At 44.3% G+C, this 27,527-nt stretch overlaps 1 long non-coding RNA gene across 1 annotated transcript; it reads right to left on the reverse strand.

Annotated features, from left to right (window-relative positions):
• Positions 1-6,708: 6,708 nt before the first annotated feature.
• Positions 6,709-8,511, reverse strand: LOC114070029. The gene is made up of 3 exons (XR_003573860.1): positions 8,426-8,511; positions 7,766-7,855; positions 6,709-6,948 (listed from the first exon to the last, which is right to left on the reverse strand). It is a non-coding gene; the product is annotated as an uncharacterized LOC114070029 (long non-coding RNA).
• Positions 8,512-27,527: the final 19,016 nt, after the last annotated feature.

Consider the following 27,527-nt stretch of genomic DNA (forward strand, 5'->3'; position numbering starts at 1 on the left):
TTCCCAGAAGGGATGACCAGCTTCAACTGGACAGAGGAACCAGTAGATATGGCAGTCTTAAGCTGTAGTTTGGTGAGGGAAAGCAGCTATTCCATCATAAGGAATGGCTCCCCAAACCTCCTTCCCCAGCCACTGCTCCGTGCCTCTCTGTGCTTCTTCTCTGCCCCCAAACAGCTTTTCCTTCCTCTTCTCAGGGAAGGGGATGAAGGGGCTTACCTGGCAGGAGCAAGGCAGCAGTGACTGCAGTGCAGGGGCAGGAATCCTGTAGGTGGAATCACTGCCAGAATTCCCCATCTGGCCCTACCACACTCAGCTCCAGAGCACTGGGGAACAGGCAGAGGAGAGTGAAAAGGAAAGGCTCCGTCCCCTGTTCGAGGGGTTGCTGCCAGACTGCCAGGAGCTCAAACCCTCTGTGTGGCAGCTCCAGCACAGACAGTGAGCTGGATTTACCTGCCCTCCTGAGGAAGTTAGCGTGCAGTAAGCCAGGCTGTGAGTTCCCAGCATCCCAGCAAACCCATGCAGACTCCCTGCACGGAGTCTCCTCAGCCTTATCTCCACTGGGGACTTCAGGAAAGCTAATCTGAATTAATGAAAGGTGTGCATTCAAAGTAGATTTGTTAAACTGCTTTAAAGCCCAGCATGGACATTCTGTTGCAGTATTAAAGCAGCCTTAATCTGATTTGGAGTCATTCTTTTTGAGGGAAAGTAACCCGAATTGAATTAAGGCTGCTTTAATTCCGAACACAATGGGGCTTAATGCAGTTTACCTCATCTGCCTCACAAGTTCATTCAGACAGATAAGCCTTTAGTAATCATTAGATGGACTGGAACTGACCCTGCTTGGCAGGGGGTGGCTGGGCAGAGCGTGCCCACGTGCCACAAAACTCTTTTAGTACGGGACTGCTGGAAAATTCACAGCCTGGCTCACTGAGGGGATAACACATGGATCCTGCTAAGGGTTCTGGTGATTTCCTCCCTTTGTTCCTGGTTTGCACATCTGTAGGTGTGAGGAGGGTCAGTGCTGACAGCGATGCTGGCCCAAGGATATTGATTCCCACTCACAAAGTCTCTTAGCTGCACCCGTGCTAAACCTGACTTACTGCTGATCACGTGGACAAGCGCTTGAAAGGTGGTATGAAGCACCAGAGACAGGACAAAATTCAGCAAAATGCAGCAGTGATTTTGCCCAGATGGAGGTTTCAGGGATCAGACCCTTCTTAGCAAATCGTTCGTTGGAGGCTGCGTTGGTCCAAGTCGACAACTGATTGAGCAGTGGCAACTTTTATTGACAGGTTTATTTTTATTTTTTTTTTTTTTTAATTTTCCTAAAGGAGAATTGTTTTAATTAGGCAGAAGTACAGAAAGTTAGTTTCTGTTAGGGGAGAGCTGAAGCCCAAGTGTAACCTGTTTATTTCTAAGTGTGAGGAACTGAGGGCGAGTTTCACTTTTCCACAGTTCACGCTGGAACGGTGCAGTTTCTTATATGCTCAAACATTAAACAAAACACAGTGAACAGTAGGACAGGAACATCTGAAATTAATTAGAAAAAGGTGGAAAGTTGTGTTTTAGAACAAAATCTTCTGCATACATATGCAATCTGAGGAGAGAATATATTCCTTTCCAAATATCAGCTGGGTAACTCTTGCTGGAGGGGTGCCGTTCTGGGTTAATCTTTTCCCCTAACATAAGAAGAGGGAGGTACTGCAGCTTTTCCAGGAATGGTCTGATCCTGTAGGCTTCCAGCAGCCTGATGCCAGTGATACTCCCAGTAATTTCAGACCCCCAGGGATGCAGAACCAGCTCCAAGGTGTGATTTCCCCTCCGTGGCCAGAGGGCTGGACGGAACTGGAAAACCCGTGCTTGCAATTGCACAACGTGGCAAGTTTGTTCCAGACCTGCCCACTGCAGGTCTGAAACAGGCTCCTTCCCTGAGATGCTTTAACCAGGGACCTGCACTTCGATTTTGGTTGGACTGACTTACTTCAGGCTGAGTTCCTTTTTTCTCTTCTGTTTTCTGTTGTTCTGGCTTTACTTAAAATCAGGTGTAGGGAATTTATTTTTCCTGAAATGCTTATCAAGTATTCTTAAAGGTGTCAGTATTTGTATCTGCAAAAAAATGAAACTTCAGGGTGTTCTACTGTTTCACTCAGTACAGGTGAGGTCAACAACTTATGCTGTCAAGGCATAGCATGCTTTGATATTTTCAAAGGAAATAAAATGAAACTGAGGTCTTAACTGAAATTTGTCTCAAAGTTTCTGTTAATATCTGTGTAATTCTGTATATTTCACCTGTTCACAGGCTCTAGCAAACGTCACTACAAATTACAAAAAACAAACAAACAAAAAATCATCTTCCATTTCTAGTTTCTATAATAAAATGAAGACGCTGCATTCAGTTCCTTTAGGTGCATCAGTCTTTGATCCATGTTATTGTTTCAGTGACATTTCTATAAATGTAATTGGGATCAAATGTATATTTTACTTTTGTACAAAAGTAAAAATGATATTTTTATGACTAAATTCAGCAAACCCTTACCTATAACCTGCTAAGATGAAACCTTTCTTTTTTTTTTTTCCCATTCCTTTACATGTAAAACATTGGTTTTTGCAGTATGTCGGTTTGAAATGAATAAATAACAGCTGTCAATAGAACTGTAAATGGCCTCTCAGACATACCTCTGACTTTAAAGATCAAATATTGCCGATGTGAAATATACAAACTGAATAGTCTCCATATGAAAGTGCACCATCAGGGCAACAAACCATTTAAGCTGACACAGCTGTACTTATTTCCACCATTTACAAATCGCATATACTTTGGTCAAGTATGTACTTCATTGTCACATTACAGCTCATTTTACTTCCAGTAGTGAAATTGTTTGACTTACCATTTTTAGAACATCTGATGTTATGAGTTCTTGAACTATTTGAAATGCATAGTTTTCATCTATGCAGTTTTACCTGCTTCTGTACTCGTTCATCTGTTCATACTTGGCATCAATTAAAGATAATTTTTAAGGATCTTACCCAGGTTTATTCTGTCTGGTTATTTTCTGGAGTCTGGTTTCTCTGCTGTCACTATTGGCCAGTTCCATCTGAAATGAATGGTGGGTTTATTGATGGTTTTCTTACTGAATGGCATGAGAAGTGACAATGTAGCGAGCGGGAAACGTGGCTGTGGGCTTTGAGAGGCTTGTAAATGTCAACTCAAGCTTTACAGTGCAATTAACCAAAAGGTTTGGCTTCCACAGGCTTTGGATCTAGCCTTCAGGGAGAGTAATGTTCTGGGGCCAAGCTCTGCTGCCTTCACTGCTGAGACATCACCCAGTTCCACCAAAAAAAAGTGCAAATAAGATTAAGCCTCTTAACTGTGTGAGCGCTGTGTTTCAACCACCTGTGAGAGTTGATCACGTGTTTTGGGTTGGGTTGAACGTCAGCAAATCTTGTTCTCTTTGGAAAGTTGGTTTCTCAAGCTGTGTTTTGTGCAGACTGGTGTGATACCTCCACGTGTGCCGTGTCTCAGTGTTGTGTCCCGTGCAGAGGGGGGCAGTGACTCGAGTGCTGATTGTTTTCTGCCCAAGCTGTTGTGTGCTGGGAGTCCGTCTGCAATGGCCTTTCTGTGGGTAGGTGCAGTTTGTAACAGTGGGATGAGTGCTGATTCACACGTGGGTGAAATGGAGTGAAAATACCCTGGCCTCTGCACGAGGCAGGACATTTCATGTGGCCTGTCGTGTGATTTAATTTACTTGCTTGTTTTGCTTTCTTGGTCGAGCGAAATCCTCATTCATCAATAGCTTCAAGTATTTAGTTGGTGTGACTGGATATCATTTACAGATTGTCAAAGATTGTTCTGTTGAGCTGTCAGTGGGGATTTGCAGTTTTCAAAATGGGTGACATTTGACTGACAAGACATTTGTCTGTTAGCTGCTCTGTGCTGGTGGTCTTAATCCAACGAGGTGCTCGTGTCCACGCCTCACTTGTAGGGTGTGATCACTGTCACTGAGTTTGGTTGGCTCGAGGTGTGTCCAAAGTCTCGCTGCTTCATCCTTTTCTCTTTCTTGTGCAGAGGAAAAGCTTGTTAATCATCTCTGTGGTGGGAATCTTCTCCCGTTTGTTCAAGCTCCTGGTGTGTTGTTTAGATCAGACTGTAATGTTGCTGAAAACGTGTTTCCCTGGGTCTCCAATTCACCTGCTGTATAACCTATCCCTATATCCCCCTACTAGTTTTTTCCCATTGTGGCCACACTTCATCTTGTGAAATTCTGACCCCAGAGCCTTCACTGCTGGGTCCCTGCACGGTCTGTCTCACCATACATGGATCTCTATCAAATGTTCCTTTTCCTTAGGGCTGGAAATACAATTCTTGTATCACAATCAGGTGGGCTTTTTCGTGTGTTAGTGGGTTTTTTTGGTGGTTATTTGATTGGTTTTGTTGTTGTTGTTGTTGTTGTTTGGTTTTGGTTGTTTTTTTTGTTTTTTGAAGAAAGACCTTGCCTATTTTCATCTGTGCTGCCTCCTCAGTGTGGAAAGTGCTCCCACTAGGTCCTTTTGGCCATGATGCTGATAAGATGGCATCTCATCCTGTGTCATTCATCATCTTTCCCGCAGTCTGTGCAGTCACTGCTTGCTGGGGTGGGGTCACTTTTGCTAGGGGGAGGTTTTCAGGCAAAACTTGGTGCATTCAGGCCCAGGTCCTAGGATATGGGTTTTGCCCTCTAAAATTACTCCATTAAAAAAAAAAAATATATATATATATATATATATATATATATATATATATATAAAATCAGGGTTGTATATTGGGTTGGTTGAGTCTCTGAGTTAATTCCTTACTTAATCTCAGAAGCAAATGTGTGTGGGTTTTTTCCCCCAAAATGCAAATCCTCCTATGCTATCTTTTATATTTCATCAATCACAAAAACATTTTGCACATTGAGTCCTCTCTTTGGTTACACCAGGCCACCTCTTTATCTTGTAGGTTGTCTCTGAAGCATCCAATACAGAGGCAAAAGCTGTGGCTCTGCAGGGATAGCTTAGATAACAGACCTGATGATCCATAAAAAAGGCTCTTCTTTCTTCTCCAGCTGCACTTGGGTTATAAGGGGAGCAGGAATTCAGCACACTTTCAACACAGAGAGGGGACAGCCCATTCAGTAACAAGGTGCTATTTTTATGTGTTACCTTCTTGGTACATTATAGATGATTTCAACCTAAATTTGATTTACCTAAAAGTTAAGTCCTGGTGTCAAGTCATTGAGGTGTTTCCACCTCAGTGAATGAGAATCCTGATACTCCAAAGCATGAAATGAGTCCTACCTCTGCAAGCAAAAATAAACACTTGCATAGGTGCACTCCCAGCCACTGGTAAAGTTTCATCCATCCTCCAAAGCATCTGGAGGAGGTGCCTTCAGGGCTCACAGTTTAAGTCAGATGGTCTGACTGCCAGAGAAAATCAGAGCATCTGATTTAGTGCTGTCCCTGAGAGCAGCTGCCACGAACTGCCCCAGCCAAACCCTGGAAATGTGTGCTCCTGGAGGAAGCCAGAGCCCACAGAAGTGAGTAGGATTGTCTCTTTTACCCTCAGAAGTCTGTAGAGAAACCACGATTTGATGGTCCTTTTCAGTCTGCTGAGAAAAGAAGAAGAGAAACATTCTGTACTCGGGGCTTCTCACGGGTACTTTCAGAGTTGCACTGTATCCCATGGCTGGCCTTGCCATAAAAAATGCTCACTTTCACAGAGTGTTGAGATTCAGCGCTGGAAAATCAAAGAAGCTTTAATTAGCACAACAATACTTCAATCCACTCGGCTTCTCTGAGAGCTTCCTAAAATACCTCACACTTTATTCCAACGAGAAGACAATTATGACTCCTGAATAGAAACCCTTCTGCAGCTAGAAGATGAAAATGTAATTGTAGATGGTATATTTGGTGGCCTCCTCTCACTAGGTAGGAGCAGTGGCACTTTTGGCTTTGGAGGAGCAGGGGAGCACTGACTGTGTGTGTGTGTGAGAGAGAGAGAGAGAGAGAGAGAGAGAGAGCTGCATGAAAACGGCTGGTTGGGTCACCATTCCCACCCTGCCTGGCCAGCAGCAGAGTGTGGGGGGTGTGTAGCTCACCCACATCCAGTGTCCCTGCTGTGGGGAAATCCAGGGGCAGAGGGAAGTGGCTTTGGAGCCCCACAGTGCCCTGGACTGCCACCATCCATACAGCCCACAGTCACTGCAGGGGATCCCAGCATCTCTGGGGTGCACAAACGATGGGAGGGCTTGGCAGTCCCAAGGCATTGCATTTGTGGGGAGTTTCCTTCGGCATTTCAGTCCCTGGTGTAAGAAATACCTCCCCTTTCTCACCTTGGTAGGTACAGGCACGTTCAGCAGGGAAAGAAGTGGCTGAGCCCACAGTTACACCCCGGGGTGGTGCCCACATCCACATCCACGGAGCCACATCCTGCTTCTGCAGCAGAGCTGTTTCTGTTTGGCAAGGAATACATCAAGCTCAATATAAGGCTGAACTTTGGTATGAATAATTCAGTGGTGAGCAAGGAAGAAAAAGAAAAAAAAAGCAGCCATCCAAACCCCTAGCTTTCCAGACAAGCCATGGAAAGATTCTCCAGGTACTTTTCCATGAATTCTGAGAACACAATATAGACTTAAACTATTTTTCAGGTTGGGAAAAAAAAAAAATAATTTACTGAATGTTTAGCTCGTTGCTGCCTAGCCATTCTGAACACAAATCTACATACAAAGTTCTGCACTACATTCTGAATGATTTCCAGATTCTTGTGGCATTTTGTTCCTCACACATTGTGGATTGATGGTGGGAGCTGACACTGCCAACAGGGTCCTGCCTTCAAGAGGAATCACTCAGGCAATGGTAGGTGTTTAGATGTGTCTTCCTTTCTTCTTTGAGTCTTCCATTCTTTTTTCAGTGTGCACTGTTGATCTTCAGCTCAAAAAAAGAGCCAATCTCAGCTCACAAGGGAGGTACCTTTCCTTTGCTTCCTGTTCTAGTTATCCAGACATTTTTATGAACTTGGATTGCTGAACCTTGATTGTTGCCGTGGCTTTTGATACAAATAAACCACTTGCAAATATTCCTGAAATACTCATAGATACACTTCTTTCTCTCAAACCTGATAGAGACAGCTTCAGTTAGTGTCACTAAGTTTGTTTGTTTGTTTCAGTTGCAGACTTTTTTTCTGTAGGAATCAGAAAAGATAAAAGTGTAAATGAATGTTTCCAAAAATGTACTTTGGGTGGTTTCCTCCCAAAGAGGGGGAATTTTTTAATTGTCCTTTTTTTGTTTGTTTGTTTGTTTTTGTTTGGTTGTTTTTTGGATGGTTTTTTTGGCTTAGATTGAGTTAATCTTGTCATTAATTATTTGGGAAAGAATAACAAACCCACACCATTTAAAAGATCTCTGTTACTTGGGGTGCACGCCTTTGCTATGATTATTTAGATGATAAAAATGGCTGGCGTTCCAGGGGAAGAGCATTTGCTGCTAATGGGGCTTTAATGTAAACTCCTGTGATACTTAATATTTAAACCCCGAGGAGGGTGAGACAGGAGTGCTGCAGGAGCTGCTGCTGGGTGTGAACAGCGACAGTGTGGTGTTCGAGGGCAGCAGGAATGGCTCAGCAAAAGAAGGGGTTAATTTTAAGGCTCCAAATACTACATGAGAAATATTTAGTCCTCTGAGGAGAACACTGATCTGATGTAAACCTGCTTGTCCTGAACACATTTGTGCAATAAATTGATGGGCTAACCTCTTCCCGTGGACTTCCTACCACACTGGCTCCTGGCCTTTGGGCTCTTAACGTTTGGCACCTCTTTCCTTTCTGCTTTTGTGCATCCTCCTGTGTTTGTTTTGAGACAAAGAGATGTCATGAGCCAGAGCACTGCCTTGGTGTATGTGCTGTGGCCACTCTGTCAGGAACGGTGTTGTGTGAAATTCTTGCTGAGTGCTCCAGCAAGTCTCTGTGTTTGGTGTGGAGTGAAGCCACTGGTCCAGTGCTCCTGGGGTACTGCTGAATTGCTCTCCAGCCTGGCAGTAAGGGGCATCCTGTCAGTACTTGGGGCAAGGAATGCAGCAAGACCTTGGTGTCGTTATAAGCTTTGAGGCCTCCCTGATGTCTGGGCAGAACTGGGGTTCTGCTCTGGTCTGCTGTGGCTCTGTGTGTGTGTTTGCCCTGTGAATATTTCATGTGCTGTTCTCAGCCTCTGGTAGCATTCCAGTGTGCTGCTGTTGAGGAGTGTTTTGTCTCGGGAGCAGCTGCGTCTCAAAAGTGGGAAGGGAGGGCCGTGTGTCAGTCCCTTAAATCAGTGAAGGGTTTGGGGACTGCTCAGGATGTGCTGTGTTAATACAGGGTATCAATCTACGTGTCAGAGGATGCTAAACAGCAGTCGGAAACTATGGCAGTCAATACCTTCAATTATTAATTAAAGGTAGCAAATGGAAGCTGGGTATCACTGCATGGTGTGGAGCCACTATTGCTAATGCATATTCAAGGCATGCATTCTGGCTGACAGGACTGTGATGTACTTCTCCTGATCTTCAGATGTCTGTGATCTCATCCTTTTTTAGGACACTTTCAAAAAGGCTGCTGAAGTGCAGCAGCACAGAGAGCAGCTCAGTCCTGCTTCAGAGCAGGTCGGGACGTCCACACAGTCCCACATTTGGAATGGGGAGACAGGGAGCAGAGAGCTGGTCTCTTGGTTCCTGTGTTTCTCTTTGGAAATGCTCATTAAGTTCTTACTCCTAAGATTTGGGTTCCAAAAGGAGTGTGATCACAGAGAATGTATGCTTAAGATAATAAAAATAAAAATTGGAGGCAATGAAATATATACATGAACATCCTTTATTTAGCCCATGGGCCTCCAAACCGTGGAGCTGTTTTAGTGATGACTTAAATTCTCCTCTTTCACTGTGCATAGATTTGAATTTAACTTGGAACAGTTTATGAAAAACATGAGTGATAGCTGGAGAACTAATCTGATATTATCTAAGATACATGGAAAATGTCAGCTTTCATGAGGACATCTATGGAGAAAGCTAACTTGTTAATTCCTACTCTTCTCCAGAATTTTTTAACACTCCCCTGATAAAGCTGGTGTAGCAGTATCAAAAAATATGATTTACTGTAATGGAAGTGAATGTGCTCCAGGCTTTATTTACTTTTACAAAAGAACATAAAATGTCCTGTAGATTATTATTATCTGGAAGTGTAGTGGAAGAAGGTAGCTTTCTCTCACAGCAGATCTTTGCTCTGATACTTTAAATCTGCTTGTGCATCTTACTTTGTGCAGGACATCATTAAAAACATGTACCAGCATTTTTTCTACAAACATAACCACTTTGGAGGTGAATCTTCTCGAATGTAGTCTAAACTGCACTAAAACTGACACCCAGCTTCAGGACTTCTTGCAGTCCATGGTGAAACACTGATGAGCAGTGATGATGATAAAGGAATTAAACAATCTGTATCTTTTCAGAGCATCATGGCTGGTAGGGTGTGACTTGACTCCTCTACATCTCAGGGAATTTTTTTGGCTTGTTTCAGGGTGGAGGAGGATCACAGAACCACAGAATCATAGAATGGCCTGGGTTGGAAGGGATCTTAAAGGTCATCTTATTCCAACCCCCTGCCATGGGCAGGGACACCTCCCACTGTCCCAGATTGCTCAGAGCCCCATCCAACCTGGCCTGGGACACTGCCAGGGATGGGGCAGCCACAGCTTCTCTGAGAAACCTGTGCCAGGGCCTGCCCACCCTCACAGGGAAGAATTTTTTCCTAAAAGCCAAACTAAACCTATTGTCTTTCAGTTTGAAGCCATTGCCCCTCGTCCTGTCACTCCAGGCCCTCGCAGGAGGTGCCAAGGGAGGGAATGAAGCCACCAGCTCTGGAGCAGGGAGGCAGACTGAGAACCACTCAGATGCTCGAGTGGTTTAGCTGGGTTGAGTTCCAGGCAAGCCAGTGGCCCCGTGTCATTACCAGTTTGAAGTGAATGAGCACGAATCAGCCATGAGATCGTGGTACAAAAGCAGCTTATGGCAGCAGGGAGCAACCGAGGGCGTTTGTCTGTGGGTGCCCCTGCGCTTCCGAGCTGATCTTTCCGAGTGCCCTAAATTCCTGTTGAGTTCAGCACCTCTTAATATGTCACTGGGCAGGAATTACATTGATGACATGCAGAAAAGCAGTGTATGTTGCTGTTTGAGTGGTGTTTTGCAGTTAGTCCAGATGAAATTTGTGTGCTTTGCTACCCGCTCAAAGACTGTTGGTGTGAAGCACCAGGTAAAACAGAGCCCTGGATCCCAGAGTGGGACTACACTAAAAACATGGGTTAAAACAAGGGGGTTTATTTTTTTTTTTAAATATAATCTTGGTGATTAGTGTTTCAAATAAAGCCCTCTCTGATTATTACTATTCAGTAACATCTGGAGTGAAGCAGGTGTTTTATGGATAAATGGGAGAAAAGCTCTCTGACTCATTTGATTTACAACCTGTGTGAGCAGCATCTCTGAGGGAGCTGAGATTGTGACTGATAGGGAAACTGAGATAAAAAAGGGTCATGCTATTTCTCATTTATTTGAACTTTTTATTGGATGAATAGAAGACTGGTTTATTTTTTGCTGCACTCTTTCTTTCAGTGTTTCTCTAGAGTAACCTGAAGTAAAGCTCAGTAGAAGCAGTAAGATTCTAGTTGTTAATCAGCCCCTGGTTCCTTTTTGAAAATGTAAAATCACTTGGATGCCTCACTCACACTGTTTTGTCCAACTTCCTCGAGCTGGGTCCCAGACATGGAGATAAAGGTGATTTTTCCCTCATGGGTGGTACAGACAACATTTTACCCATTGCAGTGAGAGGCACACATCCCCGAGGAGACTGTGCTTGGATGTCATGGAAATATCTTAATTATTTGTGTTTGCTGCTTTTGATAATTGCTGATTACTGCTGTGTGGGATTCAGGCAAACATTGGAAAATTACATTCATCATAGCCCGAGGAGGCAGTGGAAACATCGCTGTGAGCTGATGGCAGAGTGAAACAGATGCTGCCACCCTTAAAATCCAGGCATAAATCACTCATATCTTCATTTTAGTCAATCACTGTCTATGAAAGAGAATATGGACAAAATTATAGGCTGGGACCAGCAGTCTCTGAGGAATCAGGAAAAAAAAAAAAAACAACTTAGATTCTTTTGGTTTAGAGGATTTTTTGACCTGAAATGCAATTTCCAGAGGAGCAGAAGGAGGGGGTGTATGCTTTTTCCCAGGTGCAGGAGTTTTGGTGAGAATGTAAGAGTCAGAGAAAACGAAGAAGGGGTCAGGAGTCACACAAAGCAGGTGTGCCACAGAACTTCCTTGCTTATGAGGTGGAAGAGACGTGAAACTTTGGCCTAAAGGATATTCCATCACTGCTCTGGAAATAGGGAGGTTTTCACAAACCAGCTGCTGAAGTAGAAGAGCGAGGTGCTTTCACTTTCCTCACTTTACTTACTTTCAACCATATAAAAATCTCAGCTAGAGAAAACTAGCTGGAGAGATCTTTTGAAACAAGCAAAACAATGATTTGAAGTAGCAGCTTTCTCTTTTCTCCAGAAATTTTCAGCAACATACCCAAGAGTTCTCTTGTTGGCAGAAGAAAACCTTTGGCTGCCCCAAAAGAAAAAAAAAATATCCACAAACAAAAAACTATTTTGAATTCTAGTCTTCTGGACAAATACTTTTTTTTTTTTTTTTTTTTTTTTTTTTTTTTTTTTTTTTTTTTTTTTTTTTTTTTTTTTTTTTTTGGGGGTAAAAGGGAGCTAGGAAAAAGGTTCACACATTCAGCAAACTTCATTATAGTGAGCTCCCTGATTTACTGAAGTCATTATTAAGGGGACTGTGTAGATCTGCTGAGGCAAAGGCACAGCTTCTCCAGAGGGTACCACCTCCCACAGCTCCAGTCCAGCTACATCTTTCTCTACTTGCTCTGGGGGAGGGAGCAGATCTTGCCATGTAGAGAGGATAGACCTTGCTGGAGGGTCAGAAATCCCAAAGGCTTTAGAGACTCTCTGAACATCAGCATTTTATGGACAAGCTAACTCAACTTTTATCCCCTCTTTTGGGTGAAAAGGGGCTTTGATGGATAACTTCTGGTCAGACTAAATGATTAATATTTTGATCTTTTTCAGGGTTTACATGGCTTGCAGCCATATGTTTCTAGCAATGGGAATCCCATCAGCTTAGTGATTAGGCCTGAAGAAATTCAGTGCTCCATGAACTCCTGCTTGCCCATTCATCTAAAAGTAGCTCTTGATTAATACATCTGAATGATACAAATCCAGTCCTTTGAGCATGGAAGCTTGGAGTTCCCAGTTGTCCTGGTTTTAAGTGAGATGCAAAAATCCTTAGCTATCTATCTTCCTTGCCATTCAAACATCTTCAGAAAGTGTTTAATCATTGGAATGCATGACATCCTGCATTTTCTTTTCCCCAGTGTCTTTTTACTGTGACTTTTCCCTGTAGTGACAGTTAATTGCCCACTCTGCTCTTTGGTTCTTCAAGGTATCTGTCACTTCCCTCAGCTTTTTTTACCCGGACTTGATGCAACATTTTGTGTGAGAGAGACTGGGCAGATCTCTGAAAGCAGAAAGGGGGAATAAAATTAGGGCAGAAAAAAACCCTTCGTCCTAAATAGAGCCCTTGAGGTCTTTTTGTCACGCTTGAATGGAGTTGTTCCGGGTTCCTTCTGTGCTGAGACAATCCCAGAAATCCAGGCAATAATAATTTGAGGTATCTGTGCAGCATCTCTACACAGCCCCAGCTGGAGAATCCATACTGTGTGCTATTTCAGGCACTGTGTAGACATGGACTCATGTCTGCAGAGGAGCTGTGTCTTAAATTAGTTCATTGACTTCTGGGCACTTCATTTCTGATGTGGCTGCAAAGCTGCTCTCGTAGCTCCCTGGTTGAGGGGATCTCTCTGCCCACTCACGTTTCCCTGTGTAGACGAACCCTGCAAAGGATGCAGGCAGCTTGGCCAGATCAGGCAACAGAGTTTATCCCATTTTTTTTCATTGCCTAAATATGCCAAATTGTTTTGAAATCCATGGGTCTCCTTTAGCCTTGATGTACTCAGTGAAGGATCCTTTGAAATCCAGGTATTTACACTGATGGAGTTAAGAATCCCTTATCACCTCCAGGGTGGTGTTAGTGCTCTCTGATCCCATGTGGCCCACTGCTACTGCTCATTTCTGCAATTACATTTGGATTTCAATCCACTTATTATGTCCAAATTATATTTCAAGCAGAATTTTTTGCTTCTGTTAGGTGCTTTGCTGAGAATCGCCTACACTGCATCTCCTGCCTCCTTCTGCCCATTCATTTTGTTCTTCATGTCAGAATACATAATCAAGTCTTTCTAACATGGATTTTGAGGTTTGGGGCTTTTTTTTTTTTTTTTTTCCCCCCTGAAGTAAAACAGTGCTGTAAGCCCCACTGCACATCATTCTCTTGTGGTCCTTCTGGATCCAAAGGGAGCTGCACAGTGTGACCAAGGGTAGTTATATCCTCACAGTTTGCAGCTTTCCTTTTAGATTAATATCTTCCATTGAGAATGTAGAGGGTTAGGTTTGCCCAGCTTGCTTCTCTCATATTTGGAAGGGCTGGTGTTTCACTTGATGCTCAGATCTCTTGACCTTTTTTGCACAGTCTCTCTGTGATGCTTTCAAAATAATGATTTCAAAATAATGCTGTAAGATTCTGACAGCTGCACAGGCCCTCTGTGATGCAGGCAGAACCACAGACTTGGAACAGAACCACAGACTTGTATTGGTGTGAGGCAGCCAGATGGTCCTGGGTAGATCTGGGGACCCTGGGAACACTGGGAAACAGTGATCCCCCTGTAAACATCCTGCTCTGCAGAGCCTCGCTGGAAACGCTGCTCTTGGATGCTATTTCACAAAATCACACGGCTCCACAGCCACAAACCCGTGAAATTCCCATCCCTGAAAATGTCCTGGCAGTGCTAAACTTGGAACCAAATTAGGTCATATTTAACAGGAGCTTTCCAGCTGTATGTCCTATATAAACTTTTGAAAATGTGAGGGCAAGGTGGCGTGTGTTGGCGTGGGGGTTTGATGGGTAAAGATGGGAGCTGCCTGAAAGAGGAATAATATTGAGATGGAGAAAAATCCCCAGTGAGATTACGAAGGTTCAGATTGGACATTAGGGGAAAAAAAAAAAAAGTCACTGTGTGGGAAGTTTAGCACTGGAATGAGTCATCTGGAGAGGTATTGTAAACTCCAGCCTTTGAAATTCCCAAGATTTGGCTGGATGAAGCTGCAGCTACCTGATCTAGCATTGAAAATGAAGTTGCTCTAAGCAGGAGGTTGGTCTAGATGACCTCTTGTCATGGTTTAGCATCGGTAGCCACAGGGCTACTCACTCCCCCTCAGTGGATGGGGGAGAGAACTGCGGGGTGAAAGTGAGAGAACTCGTGGGCTGCCAGCAAAGCAAGGAATTCATTCACTGCTCCCCATGGGCAGGCAAGTGTTCAGCCACCTCCAGGAGAGCAGGGCTCCATCAAAGAGGCCTTGGCTCTGTGCAAAGCCTGCCCAGCAAGAGCTAAAACATCCCTGTGCCATCAGTTCTGCTCCCAGCACAAATCCAAAGCACAGCACCGTGTCAGCTGCTGTGAGGACAATGAACCCAGCCCAAACTCACTCAGTTCCAGGCTTGGTCTGGCTTGTGTTGAAGGTGTGCTTGTGCCTTGGCTTGTCTTTTGCTGTCCTGGTTTACTGACTGGTAGATTTTGGATGTATGCTGTAGGTAGCTTTGCCTGTTTTAAGCACAGGAGGACTCACAGAAATGGGGTATTTTCATATGGGTGTTTTCATGCTTGTTGACTTCTATCAAGGAGCAGAAGGGGAGACCTGTAATAAAACAAGACATAAGTCTTTAATTCAGAGGCACAGTGCCCTCCCTCTTTCACTCAACGTGATTGTTCTTTGTGTTTAAGGAACTGGTAGGCAAGGGAGGATTTTCTGGTTGATGGTGCATAGCATCCTGCTTTTTAGCCAGCTCTCTGTGGCTGGAGATGGGTGTTCAGCCCTTTGGGGCTGTGCTCTAGAGCTCGCTGAAGTCACCCAAAGCTCAGTCACCGTTTTCAGTGGAACTGAAATGCAGAGTCAGAGGAGGCAACTCGGTTCTGTTTGCAGTAAAGTAGGACTGCCCAAGCAGTGTGAGGAGTTTGGGTTGCACTTCAATTCACAAAACAATTCATACTGTTTCCTAAACAGTGCCTGAGCAGGAGATTGCTGAGGAAGGCTTGGAAGGAAGAGGTCACGGTGTTTCTGGCTCTGGTTCATCAGAGGCACTGTGACTGCATCTGTGCATTGCAGTGGTACCAGAAAACAGTCTAAGGTTTGTGTTATCAAAGTGGTTTTGGGACACACACAAAAAAAAAAAAAAAAAGAGGACTGCTACTCACAAGGAGCCAAAACCTTCCAGTCAGAGTAGCTGTCCAAGTCCACTGTGGTCATCCATGACCTCTTATTTAAATGTGCCCCTCCCTCCTCCCAATTTTTCAGTAGTATATTCCACTTCCATATTTAAAGCCTTTTTTTCCCCTGCTAGCTTAGCTAAGCAGCTGGCAGCTTACCTGAGGGGTCCCTGGGTTTCTGGGGTGGGTGAAATGGCAGCTACTTGCACTGTGAGTTACTTCAAGGTGAGAAGCTCTGCAGAGACAGCAGTTCCTGTGGCTGCTGGGTGTTCTGCAGCCTGCAGAGGGTCTCTGTTCCCTCATTTCACTGTCCCTTAGGACACAGGAGCCTTGTGGCTTTGGGGGAGGAGAGCAGGATAGTTTTTCTACCCATGTGTGTCCCTGGAGCCCTGGAAAAGAGGCCAGCTTTGCTCTGCTGAGCAAAATGAGGAGCATCTGCTTCTGGCCCACAGGCTTAGAAAATATGGCAGTCCCCTCCCCAGGCTGAGCTGGTCTTGTCTGCAGTGCTGTTCTCCAGCAGGGAGCTTCCCTGGCACACTGGCTTTGTAGCCATGGTGGTAAACCTGGCTAAGTTCAACCATCCTGCTGGTCAGGACAGAGCATCCTCATTTGGGTGAGGGGTTTGCTCCAGCGCTGGAAATGATGCTTTTCATCTCCTGATAACACTCTCAGGAGATGTTGTCCCCACCCTTTCCCTGCTCAGCTTTGGAGGCCTTGTGCTGAGGTGTCATCAATCTTAAAGACTACTTCAACATAAAAGATGTTTTTGTTTTATCTTGCTATATTTAGGGCCTCACGTTCAGCAGGAGTACTAAAGTTGGAACGTTTGGAGCATACGGGGGTGTTGATATCTTATATTTAGCCTGATCTGTCAGTTATACAAGCATCTGCCACAGGCTAGCAGATGGCACAAAGCCCTAATAGGGTTCAGAGGGAAAAAGAACCAAGATCTTGGTTATTGGGGACAGGGTATGATTAGGAGCGAAACGTGCTCCTAAAACATATGCCTGTTTTCTGCCAGGGAAAAAGAGCTGGATTCTGGTGTGGCATGACCAGCATGGGTCTAGGAGAGTGATTATATCAATTTGGTGTTTGAAAGCTGAGATGGCTCAAGAAGTTCACTCGAGCTCGGTGCCTTTTGGTTTTTTGGGGTAATATAAAGGTACATAAAGACATGGTCCTTAGTCCAGGGAGCTCTGCAGCCTCTTGGCTGAGTTTATATTGCTTTGAGGCTCCAGCTGTTGGAGAGGAGTTAAAAGAAGTGTTTGGCTGAGAGCGTGGCTTCCCAGCCAGCTCACCCTGAGTGAGCTGTGATCTGCTGCCAAAAGGAGCAGTTCTTCTGCCTGTGCTCGGCTCATGTTCCCAGCAAGCCCAGAACTACCTGGGTGTTCTGGAAGCTGTGCTGTGAGTCAGATTGAAGGGTCTACAGAGTAAATAATAGAAGGAGCAGCTGAAGGAGCTGGTGTTGTTTAGCCTGGAGAAGAGGAGGCTCAGGAAGGACCTCCTCACTCTCTACAACTCCCTGACAGGAGGTTGTGGCCAGGTGGGGGTCGGTCTCTGCTCCCAGGGAACAAGGGACAGGACAAGAGGAAACAGCCTCAAGCTGTGCCAGGGGAGGTTCAGGTTGGACATGAGGAAGAATTTCTTCACAGAAAGGGTGGTCAGGCATTGGAAGGGGCTGCCCAGGGAGGTGGTGGAGTCCCCATCCCTGGAGGTGTCCAAGAAATGAGCGGATGTGGCACTCAGTGCTTTGGGCTGGGTGACAAGGTAGGGACCAGTCAAAGGTTGGACTTGCTGATCCTGGAGGTCTTTTCCAACCTTAATGATTCTGTGGTTCTCTGTGGTGACTCTAAAGGTCACTGAGCTCTTACCTTGGAAGTCCTGCACTGCCATTGTCTCCAGGAGGCTCCATCTGCAGCCCCTGCTGGGAGGTGTGGGGCAGGAGCTCGCAGGATGTGCTCTGCTCCATTCTCTGGGGCAGCTTGCCTTGCTCCAACAGAAAGCAGTCACTGTCAAAGGAATGCTTTCCCCACTTCACAGGAAGATGTATTAAGTGATTCATTGTGGTGGTTTTACTTTTTCACTAATATGCACTTGCTTATACAGACTCCTTGTCTCATCAATTAAGATGAATTATGAATTAAGTTGAATTGGCTGAAAATGGCCCATTTTTAGAGACTGTACCTGGTGGTTTTTCTTCCCCAAGAAAATGCCTTTTTTTTTTTTTTTTTTGCTCAAAAGCAAGCAAACAAAATCCCCATGATAAATTTATTGATGTAGCAGACGGAATAGGTAGTCAAGAGGCAGTAAAATCAACCCCTCCTGAAATGCTGAGGCCAGGCTGTCCAAGTCACCATTTCCCTCTTTCAGTGCTGAACCACAGGAGGCCACCAGGATGATCAGGGGGATGGAGCAGCTCTGCTGGGAGGAAAGGCTGAGAGAGCTGGGATTGTTCAGCTGGAGAAGAGAAGCTTTGGGGGGACCTCACTGTGGCCTTCCAGGACCTGAAGGGAGCCCACAAGGAAGATGGAGAGAGACTATTTCCAAGGGCCTGGAGCGACAGGACAAGGGAAAGGATAAAGAAGTCCTAAAGCTTTCTGTGTACCTGCTTACTTTAAATGTCTGGTAGGATGAAACACCTTTAAACAAACAACTCTGCAGCCAATAGAAGTGAATCGGTAATTTTCATAGAAATGCTTCATTTTCTATCTGGCTTCTTTCCAGCACTTAATCAGGGCTTTCTTGGAAAGGTTGGGTTTGCAGTTAGTGTGAATGCATCACAGCAGCAGTTTTGGGTTTACTGCATACTTTTTGGGCAGGGATCTATTCAAGTGGGAAGGGGCTTTCTTTTTGGTCGATGGCAGCACAGCTTTTCTGTGCTTAAGTTAGTGAGAACCTCCTGAGTCCCAGGAGTAGTTTTAGCCCCTCAGAGGTAATTGAACTTCTATGCAAGTCCCAGCTGTGGTTTTGAGAGCAACTTTTCTCCCAGGGAGTTGACAGAAGCTTTAGCTGCTTACCAGTAAGGGCAGAAATTGTTCTGGCATGCAGGCTGGGTTTGCAGTGAGCTCTTGGGTGTGCAAGATAAAACTCGATACTGATGGAGGTTCTTCCATGAAGAAGTAAAGTTTTCCACTGATTTGCTTGGAAGGACCTAATGCAGTGCCCTTTCACATTTTAATGAGCTTTGGAATGAGAAATGATTCATCAAGCTCTCTTGCTGCCAGTCAGGTAATAATCCCACTCAGACAATGCTGAGTGGTTCTTCTGGTGCAAACAGAAAACAGGGCAGCACTTCACTCTCCATACCCTGATGCATGAAGCTGTCATCTTTGTTGGTAATCAATACTGCTGCAGAAGTATCAGAATAGTCTGGTGAAGGGGCTGGAGCATCTCTCCTGTGAGGGAAAGCTGAGAGTGCTGTAACTTTTGAGGGGGCTTGGGGTTTCTTACTGATGCCATGGGAGGGGGTGAAGTAGATGGAGCACGTTGTTTTCAGTGGTGCCCCCGTGGCAGAACCAGAAGCAATGGGCACAAACTGGAGAGCAAAGTTCCCCCTAAATTCCTCAGAATTGCCCTGTACAGCTCTGCAGAACAGAAGGCTGAAAGGACTCTTGTGCCACCCAGTCTGTCACTGTCACTGATGAAAATTCAGGAATATAGTGGAAATATTGACAGGAATCACCATTTTATAAGCAACAGCATGACCTATATCCCTGTAGTGGTTGCCTCTTTTCTTCCTTTTAAGAAAAGGTGAGTTTGTAGACTGCTTTTTATACTGGATAAGCACCAGTACCTGCCTCCAGGAGAAGCACAGAGTTTGTGAAGAGCTGCCTGCAGCTTTTTACTTCAGGCTTGGGCTTTTCAATTACCTTTTACTCTTGCTCTTTAGCAAATGGGAAGTGCTGTGTGGGGAATTCTGCTTAGCCCCAGAGGCTGAGGATTGGCTGTCCTGCCTCATGACAGGCTTCATACCTGCTGATTTTAGCAGCTGATGTAGATATGCTTTAGGGAAACACATCGAGTCACAGCGTTTCATTAGTTTGGGGTTGGAAAGACCTGGCTGCTCTGGAGAACCTTATCTACCAGACAATATGATCTCTGTGTGTCCCAGTCTGTCTCCCAGCCACATAATGAGATTATCATTCCTTCCAGGGTATTCCTCAGACTTTTTTTTAGTAGCTAATGTGGTGTTGCTTCTAACCTTTCCAGCTCTTGCCATTAGGCCATTTCTGATGACACCTGTGTAATTTTCTTTTCCACCTAAATCTATCAGTTTTAGCTGTAGACTCCTACTTTATTCTCTATCCTGTGTCTGTCCTGTGGGAATGCCAAATTCCTGGAGATGGTCACAGTTCTTGTTCTTCATCACTTGATAATCTGCTTGTATAATGATGCAAGATATAGAGAGTTATGCTTATAGCTCAGCATCTTCCTGGTGTTTTCTATTTTCAGAACTGATTTTGTGTTGATACCCTCCTGTACAACCTGACCTAGGACTCTTTTGGTGGTAATATCATCAATCATCTGGTTGCTCTACATATTTCTTATTATTACCTAATAATAGAATCATAAAATCATAGAATCATAGAATGGTTTGGGTTGGAAGGGACCTTAAAAATCATCTTTTTCCAACCCCTCTGCCATAGGCAGGGACACCTTCCACTAGAGCAGGTTACTGAGAGCAAAATGTCCTTTCTAGACATCTCTAAGCACTTCACTTGGCTCCCTTTAAGTGACCTTTACAGTTAGCTGAGAGGAGAAGGAATTGCTGGGTGACAACCTTAAGTGTCGCCCTGCCAGTGAGTGGGTTGTGTTGCAGAAATCCCTGTTTGACTCTGGTGACTGTGATGGGAGTTCACATGGCTGGCTGAGATGTTCTAGTGAGCCCATAGATTGCTGGAGGCAGCCAGGGTAAATCTTATCCCTAGCTTCTAAAACCTGTTAGATATTCCATATAGGTCTGATGCAAATTTTCAGCCTAATAAGGAATGACAGTGACTTTGAGCAGGCCCAGGTGACCTGTGAAGTACCTGGGAAGCTGTAGAGCACAGTGTTAGAAACATCTGTGAAAGAGCCTGTGATTCAGTTGGTGCAGTGGCATTTCAGAGCCATCTTTTGGGGTTTAGGCTTTTTTTCTTTATTTTTAAAGTCTCTCTGTAAACACCAGAGCTCTTTTTGGCTCATTCTTAATGGTTCATTGCTAACTTCAACAGATGTATGAATGTGTTGCTACGTGGAGTCTTGTAAGGATAAATCTTCTAAGTGATAGGTACTGAAGTGCTCAGTTACTGCTTTAGCTGAGGTCACAGAAGGACCTGAGAGGGAGTGGGTGGTGAGATGGAGAGAGTGACATGGTTTTCTCTGTTCTCCATTTCCCTTGTCATAAACTGTGTTAATATTAGCTCTCCCATTCTAAATGATTCAGGAGAATGCTGCAGGGGCAGACATGGGCTACTAGTCGAGCACAAGTGCAACAAGGGAAAGGATGAAAAGAAAATGTGGAGGAAAGCAGCTTAGACTCAAATTAGGGTAGCGGAAGGTAGGGGTAAGATTGTGCTTTTCAGTGACCTTCCAGTGATCTTCATAGAAATGAGCCCATCAAGTTAAAAAATGGGAAGGCTGAGCTATGTGCTTTGTCAAAAATACACCAGATGGAGGTGGAAGGGAGCACTTCTTAAAAAAAATGAGTCAGATGCGTATTTTTGTCGAAGACAGGGGGGTGGGAGGGAAGTCCACTAATGCTTTGCAGTGTAGTAGTAACAAGCACCCACAGGAGCAGAACGTGTGTGTGTGTGCCACTGCACTTGAGAAGGAATATATGAGGGAAGGGGTTGTTGTCCTGGTGCCTAGGAATGAGCCATTTGGCTTTCTAACCCTCTTAGGTCTATTATTTTTAATTTTTTTTTTTTCTCCTGCCATTTGGAGCACGAAGCCTGGTAATCACCAAGCTGTGCAAGTGGTTCCAGTGTGTGTGTGGTGGCCTCACTGCAGATGAAGACATTAGGATAATTGCTTGCTAATCTCATAACAAAGGATTTGGATATCATTAAAAAAAATTTTTTTTGAGTAAGTGTAGTCCATATGCACCCTCATAGCCACTAAAGGTTAATCTGAAGTTCTTAATGCTGGTCAAAAACTAATCCCAAACAGCTCTGCAAGTTGTACGAGGGCTGGATGTGATCTGACAACCAGGGAGATGCTCCTGTATAGGACAAACAACACTTACTGGAATTTCTGGATGTGAGAAATGAGTTTCCAGCAGAGAGATTTGTGTACTAAGAGATTTGTCAGTCCTTATTACTAAAGCACATACAACACAGGAATGCAGACACCCATTTCCCAGTCTGTTTAGTGCTCTGACAGAAAAATCAGCATTTCTTTGACACTCATAGAATCAAAGAATGGTTTGGGTTGGAAGGGACCTTAAAGACCATCTTGTTCCACCTCATTTGCCATGGGCAGGGACACCTTCCACCAGCCCAGGCTGCTCAGAGCCCCATCCAACCTGGCCTGGGACACTGCCAGGGATGGGGCAGCCACAGCTTCTCTGGGCAACCTGTGGGAATAAATCAATCAATGTGTTATGGGATAAAGAAAATGGGGTTTTTAGAGAGTTAAGAATGCTGCTGTCCCCCACTGATGCACAGAGGTAGCACACAAGTGTGGAAGGCTGAGGAGGTGAGGCACTGATGGTTGGTTGGAAGTTGTACTGTTTTATCTTAGGAAGAGTGTCTTGGTCTTTAACTGTGATGTGTCCCCACCTCTGCATCCTTCTGATGTCTTAGGATGAGTGCTTAAAAAATCCTAATGCTTATATTTTAAGTCCAGGAGTGCTCTTTATAGACATTTACACTTACCTTTGCAGTATGAGGGCCTGAAGATGTAAACAGCACAGTATTGAAGCCGACAGAGAGGCTTTCCCAGCAGATATTGATCCAAAGGGAAGTCTTTGGAAGCTGCTGCTCAGCTATTATGTGAATACCAGCTACTCTCATGTCTCATTTGTGGTGGGAGAAATGCATGTGGAATCTTCCTTCTTTTTATCTTTGCAGCAGATGGAAAGCATGCAAACGAAAAAAACCATGATTTTTAAATCTGTAGGGGGGGTGGGAAAAGCAGTAACTTAGAGGACAAGCCACAGCCACTGTCACTCCAGGAGCTGACTTTATTAATTGCAAGCTTCTGTCTCTTATTTTCCTTTAATAAAGACTCCAGAAGGCTTTTCCACTCAGTGAACAACCTGTTCCACTCGACAGGGAGTGAGGGAGATGAATTCATCTGCGTCTCAGATTTGGATGAGGGAAGAGGGGAACATTTGGTCTGCAGTGAGGGGGCACGAGCTGCCTCTTCAGAAATGATCTTCCACAGACTCCAGTTAAGGGATGTGCTGGAGTTTGCTGATCCCACAGCTGGAAGGGGGTGTGTGTGCACTTCTCTCATTTCAGAGCTGTGAGGTTCACGCCCAGGAGTTCACAGTCTTAAAAACAACACTGAGAAAAGTTTGAAACACTGTCTGAGGTTTGGTCTTTGCTCAAGCTCCCACTGTTCTTGCCATCTAGGCTGTATGTGCTGACCCTGCTGGAGCAGGGAGGTTGGACCAGATTACCCACTGTGGTCCCTTCCAACCTGGCCCATCCTGTGATTCTGTGATATTTGCGTGTGCTGGTGACATTAATTCTATTTCTCCATCATTTTTTTGATGGGTAACCTTAAGAAAATAATACTGTTAATAGTCACAACACTCATTTATCTTATTCTTTAAGTACAGATTTCCTTCCCTACAGATTTTTCTATCAATCCATTCACCTTCCCCAGTTGGCTTGTGCACCTTTCAAGAAATCTGTGGTCACGGGGCAAATTCAGCTACTCAAATAGTCCACTAACACTTCTGCTTCTTAAGCATGGCTTAGTGTTTTTGTGGTCTGTAGCACTGTGTCTTTATTAGCAGAGGTTGGTTGGTTGGTTTTTTTTTTTTTTCAAAAGCATCAGCTGTGTTTCCTACTATATCAAATTAGCAATAATTTACTTAGGGAAAACATCATGAGTTACAAAGCAGGATTGTGTCTAATTGCACTGGCCTTCTTCCATCTGGGATTTCACCAGCCTGTGATCCTTGTTTGATCAAAGCTTCCCTCTGAAGTGAGAGCAAGGGCTGGAAAGTGGCAGGAGAGAGGACTCTGTGTAATTCTCATTGTCTTGAACCCTGGTGGTGTCCCTCTTGCATCCTGAACCTAAAAATCACAGAAGTGCTGACGACTGAAATGCCAGGTCTCTGCACACAGGTATTCTAGCAGGGTTTAATGTAGGCATCCTAATGTGTTATTTTTGCTCATAGATTGGTTCATGGCCTTCTTCTGGTCTGTTTTACACCATGAATACAACTGATTTTAGCTGTGGTTAAAAACCAGCTTATTGGCTACACTTTGGATTCTATTTATGCTCTAAGTACCATGAATAAGTGCTTGCCAGTAACAGGAAAAATGTACTGTGTTCTCTCTGAGCCTTTAAAAGTGTGTAGGTGCTCTACCCACATCCCCTTCCTCCACATTTTTGAGTCCCTCAGCTCTTGGACACTGAACTTTGGGAAGTCCTGCTTCATGTATCCTTATTTAAAGGTTGTGGACTCCCAGATTTCCTACACAAAGCAGCAGAATCCTTCTTAAACAAGAAAATCCAAAAGAACTGCTAAAAAGTTCCAGCTGGACATGAGGAAGAACTTCTTTGCTGTGCAGTGACCCAGCCCTGAACAGATTGCCCAGAGAGGGTGTGGAGTCTCCCTCCCTGGGGATATTCCAGAGGCACCTGGACCCAACCCTGTGCCCTGTGCTCTGGGATGGCCCTGCTGGAGCAGGGAGGTGGCACCAATGCCCCCACTGTGGTCCCCTGCAATCTGACCCAGGCTGTGATTTTGGGACTCGATTTTGTTTTCAGTTTTTCATAATGTTCAGAATTTTGGGAGGAGGGTAGGTGAGGGAAGGTGAGTTAAGGTGACTTGGACCAGCCTGCCCTCCCCCTGTGGCACCTGCAAGACCTGAGCCAGTTGACAAAATCAAAGGATGAGCAAACCTTGGCCTCCAGCCTTTGCTTGTAATCAACCTGTCCAATAGCACTGACATCATCACTTGGAGAAGGAGCTGAGAGGAAATTGCTCGGTGTGGAAAGATCAGTATAGCTTTTGTTGGATGGGGTCTCCTGCCCCTTGATGGAAAGTAAGACCAAGCTCTTTTAAATTCTGTCATTCCTGTGCTGCCTCCTGAATATGAGCATTAGGAAAAAGAGAGTTATGCTGTAAATTCTTGGGGTGAGTGGGTAATACCGTATTTTAGAAGCTCCATGGGGAAATTTTGCCTTTATTGTTTGTATTACCATATTACCAGGAGGCCTCTGGGAATCAAAACATTTATTTTTTTGGAAGAAGCCTCTCCACTCTAAACAATAACTGTATGAAGAGAAAAAGTGCAGTGGAAGAAAAGATAAGGACTGGAAGCAATACTAGGCAAATCTGTTATGCATATTAATATTGCATAGAAATCCTGGTAGAGGATGAAATTGGATTTTAGGGTATTTATTTCTGAAATAAAAAATGTTGTGCTGAGTCTGTGGAGATAGTTCTAGGGAATTCAGCCTTCTGGTCTCTCATTTTTCTTTAAAGCAAGAAATATGCTACTAGTGCAATTCTTAGGCTCCCTAGACTAGGGAATGCTGATGGCATGGTGGAGAAAGTTCCTCATTTCACTGGAGGAAACTGGCAGTGGAGTCATGGAATATGCTGGTAAACAAGTAAAAAAAAAAAACAAAACAACGTAGGCTGGGGAAAAAAATAGGCTAGAAAGAGGTTAATAAAAATATATAAATATATAAATATATATATATATATATATATAGTGGCAGTGCTGTGCTTGCAGGGAGCATTGGGTGTGCAGCTTCTGGAATATGCTTTTTTACTGGCAAGCAACTTCTTCTTCTCCAGAACAGCCATGCCTGAAACGAATCTGAGGGACCTTGATCCAGCTTTGTTTGCAGCAAGGCACAGACATTGTTCCATCACAGGGCAGCACTCACTGCCTGAGCCTGCTTGCTGCTGTTAAAATTCAGGCAACCCAGAAATGACATTTATCTGGTTTGTAGGTTATGTGGCTGTGCATTTATCCCTGGGAAGAGAGGGAATTGTCTTTCCTGGTTATTCAGTTGAGTACCTACAGTTCTTTGATTCTTTCCTTCGGGAACAGGGCAGGGCAGTTCCTATAAATTCAATCAGTTGTCATGTAAAAATCATGAGGAAGTACAAGCAAGTCTTCGTGGCCTGCACTGAGTGGAATTTGATCACTGTTGATTGTACTGACATAGTGGAAGAGGTTTTGTCCTCTAATGTGATTTGCTGATTGATGCTGATATTTCACATGATTGCCTGTGGAATTTTCTCATCTCCATGGAACCTCTGAGCAGAAATTCGTGGCAAAAAAACTTTTAGATAAGCAAAGGGCTTGGCCTTATTTTGTTTCATGAAAAAAGAAACAACAAAAACCAAACACCAAAACAAGGCTGTGGTTAAGGTTAGATCCTTCCAGAAGTCCCTTCCCTGCTCTTTTGGTGCTTTTTCATATCCAGATGCTTCTGGATGCACCGACAAGTACTAAAGTACAATCTTGGGTCATCTTACTGACCCCAGTTTTCAGGGGTTTGTTTGTTTTGGTTTTTTTGTTTTCACTTGTTTATCTGGCCAGAATTCCAGAGCACCAAAGAGAATTGGTGCTGGAATGTGTTCACAGGAGACACTGGTTGCCTTTCCCACTTGCTGCTCAGGAGAGGTTCTTTGCCTGGGAAAAAGGACTCAGGAGAAATTTAAATGTGATATTACTTTGGATTTTTTTGGTGTGTTTTGTTTGTTTATTTGTCTGTTTGAGGGGTTTCTGTTGTTGGTTTGTTGGCAGGGGTTTTTTAATGCTTTAACACTGTGTATACTTATATCTCTATAACAAATATATGTACCTTCCATCTGAGTGGAGAGTTCTTATAGAAAACATCACCTAACCACTTCCTAGGGTTTAAACCAAAATGTCATCTATTTTATCCTTACAACTTGAAACATTTTGTGTTTAAGCACCTAAACCTGTGGAGAGGTGCCTCAGGAACTGCCATGTGAGGGAAAGTAAAATCTTTTCGAGGGGAAATTTGCCAAAACTGAATATTTGAGATTTTGTCTGGGGGAAAAAAATCAGTTTGAGGTTAGAGAACAAACAAACATTTCACCCTACCCTTACCTTTTGAAAATGCTGCCTGTAGAAATGTGGCTCATTTTGCTTCTTGATGTGGTATTGTTAAGTATATGCATATGAAAAAGAAAGTAAACCCCAATATTATATTATATATTATATTGTATATATTCTTATATAATATTCACAATCTGTCCATCACAGCCAGGAGCCTGTGAGGGGCAGGAGGCAGCATGTTCCCCACGCTGAAAGAGAGGCAGAACTGAGCTGCCAGGCTGTAACAGAAGAAGGGTTGTAATGAGCCTAAAAGAAGTTGGGGCAGTATCAGCTTACACAAGTGGCCAGAATCTGTAAGTGATATGGAACAAAACAGCATTTGTGTCCTCTCCCTGCTTCTGGTCCAGCAAATCTCTTCACCCTCGTGGCAACAGCCAGGCTGAATAGACCTGCAGGAGCTTTCATCACTCCTACCAGTGTGTGACCCTTGTCCTGCTCCTCTTGTCGGCAAAGATTACATTTTCCATCACCTCTCTTCAGACAGATGGGACTGCCCTTTGTTCTTTTGATGAACTAATCACACCCTTGAATGACAGGCCAGCTAGATGGGAAGAAAAAAAGGGAGATAAATATCGTGTGCATGACCATCCTGTTGGCCCTCCTGGCTGCCAGGGCACAGCCCTTATGATCATCCCTTGCTGGTTTGGGACAGCAAGTGTCAGAGTTGTGCTGGAGTTTATTTAGTTTTTATCGCCAGGGAACCCCCAAAAAAGACACAGCAGTTCTGATGTGGTGAACAGAGGGACAGAGGCAATTCCTCGACCTGCTTTCCAC

Source organism: Empidonax traillii, unplaced genomic scaffold, assembly GCF_003031625.1.
Source record: "Empidonax traillii isolate 1590-97213 ecotype Southwest subspecies unplaced genomic scaffold, ASM303162v1 scaffold1418:size113040, whole genome shotgun sequence".
NCBI lineage: Eukaryota > Metazoa > Chordata > Aves > Passeriformes > Tyrannidae > Empidonax > Empidonax traillii.